The following is a 12,497-nucleotide window of genomic DNA, read 5'->3' on the forward strand; positions in this document are numbered from 1 at the left end:
TTAAATGCTAGCAGCAGTTGGAGCCGCTGATCTAGGAGGAAGCTGGACATACTGGCTTTCATCGGTTCTGCTTTTCTTGGCCACATGTGACCCTGCACTTGGCAGGATGAGGGCTGCATCAGGCTCCAGACAGCTTCTTTCAAGGCACTGTTTTGGTTCTTAAATAACGAACTGAAGGAACCCTGTGACGCTTGGGGCTGTCTGCACTGTCTTTAAATTCGGTGACCTGTGAGAAAAGATTCTTAAGTGTACAAAACCTGTTCCTCCAAGGATTTAGGTTTAGAATTTTATTTTTCTCTCTTCGTGATTTTGCAGCTATGACCATTATTTGCTGTACCACATTTGAAACCAAAATCTTGAATCATATTAACTCATTTTTTTTCAGGACTTATTATGATTAAGTTAGTTAGTTAATTAAGTAAGTAATTAATGGTGTGTATACCCTTTATGTTGGTACCTGTAGATGCCAGAAAGAAGGTATTGGATCTCCTGGAGCTTGACTTCAAGGCAATTGTTAGCTGCCTGATTTTGGTGCTGAGACCCAAACTCCAGCCTTCTGTATGAGCATCGAGCACTCTTAACCTCTGAGCCTTCTTTCTAGCCCTGATGATTTAACTCTTGAAGTACAGCCTGTAAGCAAGTTACAAAGCATCCAGAATCCCCTGACTTGTGCTAGAGAAATATGCATATGACTTGGTTATTGTCCCCGGGAAGGGCACTGTTTAGAGAAGCAGGAGATGTGAATGCTCACTGATAACAAGACTGGAATGTATGCAGGTATTACATTGTTTGCATAGATACAAGTGCTATAGACACTCAGGGCCAGTGAGATGGCTCTATGGGTTTAAACAGCATTTCCTGTTTAAACCTGATGGCCTGAGTTCCATCCCTGTCCACATACTAGACAACTTCTGCAAGTTGTCATCTAACTTTCACACATGCATTGTCATATATGAATGCCCATATATGCGCGCGCGCGCACACACACACACACACACACACACACACACACACACACATGCACACACCCACATATGCATGCACACCAAATTTGTCTTAAAGAAACTTAGGAAATGCATAGATAATTATTGAGCTGTGTATTTTGAAGGAGGCATCCTTGGAATTGACAACGGCCTTTAGAAAATAGTGGGCATCTGGAGGGATTAAGAGAAAGGGAAGGGGCTGTTAGGCCAGTGGCCCTTGAATAGGGTTCAGGTACGACTGTGAAAGAACCCGTGGCGTTATGCAAGTGGGAGAAACCTATCCAAGGGAGTCATTAGAAAGCGAGATGAGCAGATGGGAGAGGACAGAACCTTGGAGGATGCCCAACGTGGGTGAGCAGACAGGATGTGTGCACGGAAAGAGATGATCCTCACTGTTGTTTGTACAATTTAAAATACTAAAAGAAGACTCAAGGGGAGGATGAGAAATACTTGGCAGTGCATCTTGAAAGCCAAAGGAAAGATACAAACAAGGAATACTTCAAAGGAGGAAGGAAACACCAGGCTGGCTTTAGAATAGATTGCTGAGAGGAATGCCATAGGATAGTGAAGATTATGCTAGAAGGTCTCCGGTTAATGAAGATGGGTATTGGCCCAGCATGAAGATCCTAAGGCAAGGTAAAGGTTCTGTAACAGTCACACTGAGAATAGGATTTGGGATGGACAAGAACAAACAGCAAAGTACCAAGCATCTACCTCATCCAAGTGCTAGTTGGTGTGAGCTTGTGGTGCCCTGGTCTGAACTTTATAGGTCTTCTGTATTAATACCTTTTCTCACTGCTGTGATAAATCACCCAACCCAAGCAATGTAAGGAAGCAAGGGTTTGTTTGGGCTCACAGTTTGAGGGGACACAGCCCCATGTTGAGGGGAAAGCATGGTGGTGGTAGGAACATGAGGTGGTAACATCACAGCCACAATCAGGATGCAGAGAGATGAATCGTGATACACTTTAGATGTTTTCTGTTTCTCCTTTTTATCCATTCTGGGAGTCCAGCCCATCAGTGATGCTTCTGGGTCTTTCTTCCTCAATTAGCTCTCTCTGAAAAGGTCTTCACTCACACCCACAGGTGTGTGTCCTGGTTAATTCTAAATCTGATTGAACTGACAGTGAGGGTGAACATTTTCCCCTTTTTAGTTGCTTTTGGGGATTCAAGAGCTCAGGTTGCAGTGTGGGTGAGTAAGGCTATGAAGGGTGAAGTGTGGTTGCCATGACAGCAGTGGTTGCACAGCTCAACACTAGGTCTAAAAGACTTGGGAAGATGGGATGTGCGAAGAGAGCTTTCTTGACTAGTGGATCCTGTGAGGACACAGAATTGGTCTTATGCTGATGAGGTTCTGGGGGAGACTTTTGTATCCTATAAGAAAGAAAGACAGTAGGTGTTTGCCCTGATACGTTTCTACATTAAGAAAGTTGTAAACAGTAGCATGAAAGAGGCATTGATAAGATAATTTATGTAGAATATCATGGAACAAACCAGTCCTTATGTTTCTTTGAATTCTTAATGCTTTCTGTCCAAACCATCTTTGGATAACATTTAGATATAGATAATATTTAGATGGGTTTTTACAGAGGTTAAAAGAACAGGGATGGCACTGAGCTTAGAAACTCAGCTCTATTTTCTATTTGAGACATCTTGGGAAATGATCTTCCCTTTTCCCCTTGATTTTTCTCATCTGTAAGATGGGGACAGCATCACCTTTCTGGTGGAGTTTGTGGTGGTTTGAATAAGAATGACCCCATAGGCTTGGTCATCAGGGAGTGGCACTACTTGAAAGGATTAGGAAGTGTGGCCTTGTTGGAGGAAGTGTGCCACTGGGGGTGGGCTTTGACGGTTCAGAAGCCCAAGCCAGGCCCAGAGGCTAGCTCTCTCTCTCTCTCTCTCTCTCTCTCTCTCTCTCTCTCTCTCTCTCACACACACACACACACACACACACTCACTTGTGTTCAGACATGCTCCCTGCTATGATGACAATGGACTAAAACTTTGAAATGGTAAGCCAGCCCCAGTTAAATGCTTTCCTTTATAAGAGTTGCCATGGTCAAGGTGTCTCTTCCCGGCAATAGAACAGTGACGAAGACAGGGCTGCTGTGAAGAAGAACATTTGGTTCCCACGTATGTGGACTGCTGTCATGTAAGTGAGAGTTTGTAGAACCTTTGCATCTTTTGGGTGTTCTAGTCCAGTGTGATCACTGTGCCTTGTGCCTCTTCCCATATCCCCCCTTTCTCATCCTTCACTTACTTAGAAGGCATGATGCCTTAGAGTCCTGCCAGAGAGTGGAGTGCTGAGCCCTGGTAGTCATAAGGAACTAGGTTTTTCCGTAAGTTTCAACTGTTTCCCTTTTAAGGACAGTAAGAGCAGTTAATCCATGGTAATATAGGCCCTATATCACTTATGCTATATTATTATGTTTATTATATCATATCACCATTGGTCTTAGCTGTTTTCTGAGGCTGGCTGAGTTCTTTTGCTCCTAGTCACTGACCTCGATGACATTGTCCTACCTAGACTGAGTCCGGTTGCTGTGTGCTGGGACAGTGGCCATCGCTGGGACAGTCGTTGGCAGCACTGAATGGCAGCTCCAAAGGTGGATAAATGTAATGTTGGGGAAGGCGTGAGGTGCTCTGTAAGCTGCACGATGGGTTTCTGAGCTGTGCTTCTGAAGACCCCCAAACTCGGGAGACCCTTACTCAAGTCTCGGGAAATCACGGCCACCCAAAAATCGCAAGACACCGTACCTGGATGCAGTCAGCAGAGGTTTATTAGGGAGAGTTGGATAGCCAAGGTCAAACTGCTCACTCATGCAGGAGTAGAGTTTGACAAAGTCAGTCAGTCTGAGAAGGGTTTTTAAAGGGGGAAACCACAAACCTGGAGAGTGAGGAGGGGGTGAAAGGTTGCTAAGGAAATATAACAATAAAAATAGCAGAGAATTCCAGAGGAATGCAACCAAAGTGAATCAGGGTCATGTGGAAAACACTCTGTATTCTCAAAATATAGTCTTGCCCTGTCACTAGCTCAACTATTTCTCAGTTGGTGCCCTGTCACTTGTCCTGTCATGTGGTTACTAGCTTCCCAACCCCACCTAGATGACTTGCATCTTTTTGTGGTCAGGAATGTGTCTTCCTGCTTGGGCCTTCCCCACCCACAGGTGGGTTCTCTTCCCTGAGGCTTGAGGAATGTTCCTCTGACTCAGGGATAATTTCCTCCTCCAGGAATGTATCCCGGGGCAGTGAAGGCCTGAAATCTTACATTCAGTTCCGCTTTCTGGAACCAGCATTCTTTTGCTCAGGTCTAGGGGTAAAGAAAAAGCCTGTATATATTTTATAAAATGGTCTTTATAATTTTTCACTTCGCACTTCCAAACCTAAATCACATCTGTGAGATATCCCAGAGAACACAGCATGGGTGCTGGCAGGGCACACACTCAGATATATACGGAAGGTATTAAAGAAAGGAAAAAAAAAAAATCTCCAGAAGGTTCTATCTCACCTTTCACTTTTATACCAAAACCAATTTTGGTTCTCTGGTTCCGTCTTCTCCTGAGATACAGTAACAAAACTGTGTTCATTTGACAGCTATGATAGTTCTTATTTAGTATTATATATAAAATAGTCAAGCCTTAGTTTCTTGACAAGTTTTAACTTCTTGGCATAGGCCATTGGACACAAGGCATAGGGCATAGGGCATAGGGCATAGGGCATAGGGCATAGGGCATAGGGCATAGGGCATAGGGCATAGGGCATAGGGGTTTGGTCAGGGCTTTGTTTTCTTTAATTTAAATTCCCGAAAGCATAGCAAAGCCTTGGTGGTTGATGCCAAGAAGTTATGCTTCATTATTCATCTCATGTTTTGCCTGTGTCTCTTATACCATTACTTCACTGATAAAATATTTAGGAGGACACAGATTAACATTCAAAATGGAACTCAGGGGCCAGAGATGGCTTTAGTGGTTTCGAGTACTTACTCTTTTTGCAGAGGACTCACATTCACTTTTCAAAATTGCACTAGATGGCTCACAATTGCCTGAAACTCCAGTTCCAGGGGTTCCCACCCCACTAGCCTCTGAGGCAGTATCTACAACCCTATTACTTAAGAAATGAAGACAGGGAGACTAGGTGTTTAAAGCCATGTTAGCCACACAGCAAGTTCAAGGACAGCCTGGGCCACTTAAGGAAGACTTCCTTCAAAAATCAATAAAGGTCTAGAGAGACACCTAACAGTAGAAAACCTATCTGGCAAGAGTGAGACTCTGGCCTTGGTTAAATCCCCCATGCAAAAACCCAACCAACACACCAACAAAACAACGAAATAAAAACACAAATCAAAAGGAAAGAGGAAAAAAAGAATGAAACAAACAGTTTTGCATACATTAGGCTTTCAAACTTCATCACTTCCAGAACTTCCAGAATTGCCTATCAGATTATATTTTGGTGCTTATATGTAGGAAAGAGGAACAAGGTAGCTTATTAAAAATTCAATATAAGGGGGCTCAATGGTTAAGAGTACTTACTGTTCATGCAGAGGACCCAAGTTTGGTTCCCAGCACCCATGTAAGGTGGCTCTTGACTACCTATAAGTCCATTCCAAGGATTCTGACCTCCTGTTCTGGCCTCTTCAGTCACCTATACATAGATGTGGTAGTGTGCATACAGACAAGCAGGCAAACACATACGCATACATAAAGAGAAGTCAGAGCTCTCATTAGGCAGCCTGTATTGCTTTCATTATCCAAATGCTTCCTTCAGAACCCAGGAATGAAATGGAATTAGAGAACCTATCACTCTCCGAACCAGGGAATCAATTCTGTTCTTTCCTCTCCAAGCCACTATCCAAACATTCAATGATCAGAACTCAGGAAGCTGTACAGTTAGCAAATAAGGACACCACCACCACCACTACCACTTCCTTCTCCTCTTCTTCCTCCTCCTCTTCCCCCTTTTCCTCCTCCTCTTCCTCCTCCTCTTCTTCCTCTTCTTCTTCCTCCTCCTCTGCAATTATCAGAAGCTGTTAACTTAGTGTAGAAAATCAGGAAAGCACAAAAGAATAGAACTGTCAGGGTTCCATACTGAATACTGATTTCCTGTAATAGCTGAGGTCTGGGAACTAGGCATACCTCATGCTTCCTTTGTCTCTTCATTTTTATCTTCTCCTCCTCTGCTGAGAACCATTCAGAATCTATGGGCTTTTTTTTTTTTTTTCACAAATGTTTGTTTGGTAGCTCCGAATATTGGTGTGAATGCCTGCTGTGGCTGGCCATGCCTGTGTGCACTGGGATTGTCCCATTGTCTGCACTTGAATCTGGATTTGGTGGCCAGCATCATGCTGCTTTTCTCTCAAGCACTGGAGACCCATCTACTAGCACGATTTTTCAAGGGGACATTTGGAGCCATCCCATCTGTGAAAGCAAGCAATTCATCATTGACAGCAAGACATCTCCCTGTTGATGGGCAGGGCTGAAAAGATGTATTTGAGATTCTGCTGTAAATCAGAGCATAGGGGAAGACAGAAGAGAAACTGATGGCACACCCTCGCTTAAGAAACATGCATTTCTCCAAGTTCTCAAAACTCGACCTCCACTGCTGCCTGGTGTTCAGCCGAGTGTGTGCGAGCAAAACAAAGCCAGATGTGGTTGATTGGCTCCAAAGTTACATGGCCGGTTTCCCTACTGCATTTATTTTCTCTAAATGGGCTTCTTCAGTTTCATCCACTCTGCGGCTTAGGGATTCGGCCACAATGGAAGGAGCAGGAAATAGAGAATTGGGTTGAATGCTAGGTAATAAAGCCATGGGCAAAGGCAGCCGCAATCCAATATGTCTGCTGGTTTCTAGTGTCTAACCACAAATGCTCATCAAGGTGGTGACTCCCTCCGAAGCGGCCATGTTCCAATGTTTCCCTCAGCTGGCTTTCCACCGGATAGCATTAACTCTGAAAGCTGTTGTGTTCCCAGTTAGGAATCAGGCTTCTACTGGGCATTTGTAATGGTCCTCTTCTGAACGTATGAACCTGCTGACCAAGGAGGCAGAAAGGCCCTGTGTGTGACACCACCTATTTCTCTAGTTAGATGCAGTCTTGCTTTTGGCAGAAACAGAACTTGGCTTCAGCTCCATGTGTTCCCCTGATTGCCATCAACAGGCTGTCTAGTCATACCTGTGACACAGCGAAGCCATATTAGCTACTTTACTGGTTGGTCACTATGCCCAAGGTCCTGAGCAGAAGCAATTCACAGCAGGAAGGGTTGCTTTTGCCTCAGAGTTTGAGTAGCTCTAGTCTATCAGGGCAGGGAAGCACAGTGGTAGGTGGCTCCATTGACCAAGCTAGCTCAGTCAGTCAACAGGTTCTCCAGCGCAGGGGTGAGTGTTAAAAGAAAAGAGCTGATTAGATCATATTTCAGCATGACCTCAGCCAGTTCTGAGGTGGAAGGCAGGTTTATTCTTTTTTTTTTTTTTTTTTTCAATTTTTTTTTAAACCATTTTAATTACATGCAAGTATTTAGGTCAGTTCTAGGTTGAGAAACCAGCAATACAATAGATGCAAATAGTCAAGGAACAAACAAGGCAATAAACACAATCCTGTGATCGTGATCATTCCTATGATCACTCTCATGATTACTGTTTTGTCATCAGGATGACAAAAATACCTGAGCCTTCTTCCCTGTCCTAGCCCACAGTCATATTCATGCCTGAGGCCTACTTCTTTGTTCTAGCCTAAGACTTAGATTCCTGACTGAAGTTACTTCTCTGTTTTAGCCTAAAATTAGGTTCCTGCCTGAACTTACTTCCTTGTCATGGCCCAAAGTCTGGTTCCTGCCTAAAGCCCATTTCCTTGTCCTGGGCTAATGTCAGATTCCTGCCAAGCAGCCCCAAAAGCTCTCCACACTCCGTGGTAGCAGAAGCAAGTATCCAGGATTCCTCACATCTGAGTGGAATAGGAAGAGAGATGAATGGTGGAATGTAGCATGCAGTTTTTGCTATCCTGCTTTAAGCTATCGGCCCACCCAGGTTCCCCTGGATCCTCGGAGGAAACACACACACACATACATTAACTTATTTTCAGTCTGCCTTATTGGCTTAACTGCTGGGCATTTCTAATCTCCCATGGCTAGCATGGCCTTCCCAATATTCTTAGCTCAGCATCTCTTAATCTGCCCTCAGCTTCAGTTGCTCAGGTACCTTTAGTCCCAGCTCAACACCCTAAATCTGTTCTCAGCTTAGTTATGTTTCTAACCTCCAGGATGGAGAAGCAGCCTATGGCTGCTCCCACCCCCCACCCCCCAGATCTCACATGGCTGGTCATTTTTTCTCCTTTTGAAGCATGGTGAAATTCTCCCTTCCCTGCGTCTCTTAGCCTGCCTCTTGGGACCCGGAAGTCCCACCTCTTTCCTTCTGCCCAGCAATTAGCCCCTGGCATCTTTATTGATTAATCACTAACCAATTGGCCAACAGGACCGTAGCATCAGAACCACCCTCTACAATGAAACTTGGCTGGCTTCCTCCTTTCCCCCCTTTCTTGTCTTGGAACTCTACTCCATGGGATGGTATTTCCCAGTTTAGGGTGAGTCTTCCTTCCTCAGTTAAATCTTTTTGGAAACATCCTCATTGACATGACCAAAGATGTACCTCCTTGGGGATTTCAATTTAGTCAAGGTGGCAGTCAGAATGGACCATTCCAGACCCAGACTGCAGCTGATCACTTGCTGGAAGCCATTGCAGTTGAGTCTCTGATCATGCCTAGAAACCTGGCTTACATGAAGCTGTGTGCTCCGTATATGCTCAGTTCTTGTGTATACAGGGCATAAATTGGCAACAAAGCCAATGACTAGGGAAGCTTGTAGCCCTGTTGAGACCAGAACCCTAGTTCTATAAATCCCCGAGGGGTCCTCCGCTGAGATTTAATTTAATTTTTAAGTCTTGGCAAATGGGATGCTGTATGTTTGGGTAGACTCGCATCGTTTAAAAGGTTCTTGCAGTTTAGATCTTGCGTGTAATTTGTTACATTAGCTTTGGGCAAAAATATTTGCTTTTTGGTCCTTTGTGGTTTGAGTTCCTCCTCAGCATTGACCTGGCATGTTAGAGAAGGCAGTGCTGTGGAAAGTAGCCATGGGGATGGGGAGGGGGGTGTCAGGGAGCCCAAGCAGTAAAGCTTGTTGCTAATGGCAGCTTTGTAGACTGTAGGAGCAGGCACGTGATTTTCCTGGCTTGCTCGGCAGTTCTTGTGTGTTTTGGATATTACCCTGTTGAGATCAGGAAGCTGAAGCATCCTGGATGAAACATTTTAAACTCAAATGGAAATTCGGAGAATTTTTCTCCCGATACATTAGATTAAGTAAGAGCACCATTCAGAATTTTTTGTTGTTGTTTAAAGTGAAATTCACACTGTTATATGAGTCCTGACAGTATAAAGTTTGGCCATCTTTGAGATGAACCAATCCACAAGGAGATATTCTAATTGAGAATTTGGCTATCTTCTACCTGTTGGCTCTGGGTAATATACACCACTAAGGACTTATTCTTATAACTGTGGAGACATGAATGAGGCAGATATCATGTCCCATTTTATTAGAGCAATACAGAAAAAAAATTCAGTTTTTCCCCATCATTCATGGTCCAGTAATGGAAAATTCTAGAAACAACTAAAAACTTTGTTTATTTCACAATGATAGGATCATATTCTGGGCCTAGTGAATGCCAAACATTCAACCCTGGGTCTATACCCTCTGGATCAACTCATAAGCTTTTTCTTTACTCTTCTTTTCTCTTCCCCCCTTCCTTCTTTCTCTCCTTCCTTCATTCCTTTCTTCCTTCCTTTTTCCCTCCCTTCCTTCCTTCCTTTTTTCCTTCTTTCCTTCCTCCTTTTTTCTTTCTTTTTTTCTTTCTTTGAGGCACGGTTTCTCTGTGTTGCCCCGGCTGTCCTGGAACTTGCTCTGTGGAACAGGCTGGCCTTGAACTCAGAGCTTTGCTTACCTCTGCCTCTCAGTGCTGGGATTAAAGGTATGTGCCACTGTGCCCAGCTCAATTCATAAGCTTTGAATTGTGCATTTTTCTGAGTAGCATGACAAAATCTCACATGTCCTGCCTGAGACAGGAAGTCTTCTTTGCTCGGTGTATCTGCCCTGTGTAGGCTTCTGGTTGCCATTTGGTAGCTGCCTCTGTTACCACATTCACACTCTCGGTGTGGCCGTGCATGTGCTCAAATGAGTCTTATTTTACTTAATAATGTCCCCAGAGCATAAGCTGGGGATGCCAGTAATTCAGATATGGCAGAGTTTCCTTCGAGAGAAAACTGAAAGTACAGGAAAATAGTTTGAGAAAGATGAGGTCACTGAGACCCAAGATGATCTTGGACAAATGTAACATTTCTTCCTGTGGTGACTCTTGCTGGGGTGCCTGGGTATTCTGGGGATGGCCTTGAGGTTAAATAGTAGCCATGGTGATTTTAGACATGCTCTTTTCTGCTGCCCAGTATCAGCCTCACACACGATATTTCCAGACAACATTACAGAACGTTTTATAGCTAGCTTTGGCCAATAAGAATAACTGTAGAGGAAAGGAAAGGGGAAGCTAAAGTATTTCTTCTTGCTAGCTGTCACTCAGAGAGCCAGTGTGGTCCTTGTGAACAGCAATCCCTCCTGCAGGGACACCTCTGCCTTAGGCCCTGGTAGCAAAACCTTTTCTTCTTGTTATCTCACCATAGGTTTGCTTTAGTTCCCCAGTATGCCTTTATGCCTAATATAAATAAATAAAAATATATATAAATGCATATAATATATACGTATAATTATATACATATAATGTATATATATATTCAAATCAATGTTTCAATATATGTGTTAACTGTGCATTGATAAATCTAGCTAGATGTATGACCTCACATGCTAAGCTTTTTGGCTTTTTGACAGCTTGTGTCTTATCGTTTGCAGCATAGTGCCATGTATGAGATACTGGCTTGTCCAGCCAGAAGACTCCTTAGGTGCAGCTCCATCTCTTACTTTTACTGACAACAGCCTTAATCCCTGAAATGGATAATGACTCTTTCAAAGTCAACAAGTTTCTGGTGGGGAGGGCAGACAGAGGAGACAGTTCATGGTTGTGTGCAGATAAATACTACAGCACCTTATTTACTGTATCATATGACACTGATTGGATACATAAAAATTGAAATATTGATTTCCCAGTGAGCTTTCTCATTGCTGGGCCTTTGTCTTCAAGTAGACATTTTATATTGAGTGGACAGAAACGTTAATTAAGTAATTCAACTCATGTTTATTGATTGTTACTAAGGGCAAGGCTCAACACCGAGTGCTCTGGGAAGGACACACGTGGATAGAGAATGACCTGCATCCTCAAGACCTTCTCTCTCAAGGAAGAAGTTGGGTGTACATATCAATGATTGTGTGTGTGTGTGTCAAGTTTTCTATGCTTACGCCAGAACACTGCAGTCTCCACATGATGGATGGAAGTAAGTGTACCTCATGCATGGGAAAGCAGGAAGCAGCTTTCATAGGCAGAGTTAGAGAAAATTCCACGGTGTGAGTGGCATTTAATTGAACTGGAAAGTACACATATGTGTCCACGTTCACCTGGAAGGGAAGAGTTAGGATCAAAGGCAAGTAAGGACACAGCGAGTGGCTGAGAGGGGCTGGAACGCTAACTGTTTGGTCAGATGTGGAAAAGCAATTTGGATAACTGTCAGACATCACCTTTAATAGACTCTAACATCTATACTGTTTGAATATAAAATATCCTCCAAAATCTCATGCTTTGAACACTTGGCCTCACTTGGTGAAATTATTTTTGGGAGATTTTGGGAAACATTTGCAGGTATGAAGCAGACCCAGATGCAAAGAGCTAGAAACACACCTGCCCCCTTCCAGTTCTGGAGACGATCCAGGGTCTGGCACATGTTAGGCAAGTGCTCACCACAGAGCTATTCAGAGTTGCCTTCCGTTTTCACGGTTCATCTTGAGGCAAGGTCTCACCAAGGTACCATGAAGTCCCACTACATTGACTAAGCTGGCCTTGGACTCATTCTGAAGTCCAGACTGATCCAGAGTCCTGAGTCCTCCCGCCTCAGCCTTCCAAGTAGCTGGGATTATAGGCTTATTCTACCATGTCAAGCTTCAGACACCCTGATCTCCTATTTCCATTGGTTCCGTTTTAGTATAGCTTTCATCATAATTAATTGGAGACGAAGTTAAAGCCATTTAAAACCATTTTTTGTTTACTAACAACCCTCAAAGCCACTTTTACTCTTTTATTTCCAGAGTCTTAGAAATACTTGCCATTAAGCTTAGGGACACTTTGTCAGTTTCAGGTTGGCCACCTCTATGACCTGAAGCACAGGGGTGTTGTGGGTATTTGTGTGTGGGTTCTGTATGCTTTCCTTTCCATTATTGCCTTAATTCTGGTTTTCAGCCGTCATTAGATAGTATCCCAGATGTTTATTGCAAGGATGCATTTTTAATGGTTGTAGGTTAAGGCCTTACTTTAAGCTTTAAA

At 43.6% G+C, this 12,497-nt stretch overlaps 2 long non-coding RNA genes across 10 annotated transcripts in view; one reads left to right on the forward strand and one right to left on the reverse strand.

The window, feature by feature from the left end:
• The window catches only part of LOC143443289 (uncharacterized), a 126,102-nt gene that overhangs the window by 16,878 nt on the left and 96,727 nt on the right, over positions 1-12,497 (forward strand). For all 9 annotated transcript variants that reach the window (XR_013112128.1, XR_013112130.1, XR_013112124.1 and 6 more), the window contains one exon: positions 11,280-11,457. This is a non-coding gene — a long non-coding RNA (uncharacterized LOC143443289). The remainder of the gene's footprint in view (positions 1-11,279; positions 11,458-12,497) is intronic.
• The window catches only part of LOC143443290 (uncharacterized), a 51,459-nt gene continuing 50,407 nt past the window's right edge, over positions 11,446-12,497 (reverse strand). The window contains exon 5 of the long non-coding RNA XR_013112134.1: positions 11,446-11,578. This is a non-coding gene — a long non-coding RNA (uncharacterized LOC143443290). The remainder of the gene's footprint in view (positions 11,579-12,497) is intronic.

The sequence above is a fragment of the Arvicanthis niloticus genome, chromosome 8 (genome assembly GCF_011762505.2).
Source record: "Arvicanthis niloticus isolate mArvNil1 chromosome 8, mArvNil1.pat.X, whole genome shotgun sequence".
In the NCBI taxonomy this organism is placed as follows: Eukaryota; Metazoa; Chordata; class Mammalia; order Rodentia; family Muridae; genus Arvicanthis; species Arvicanthis niloticus.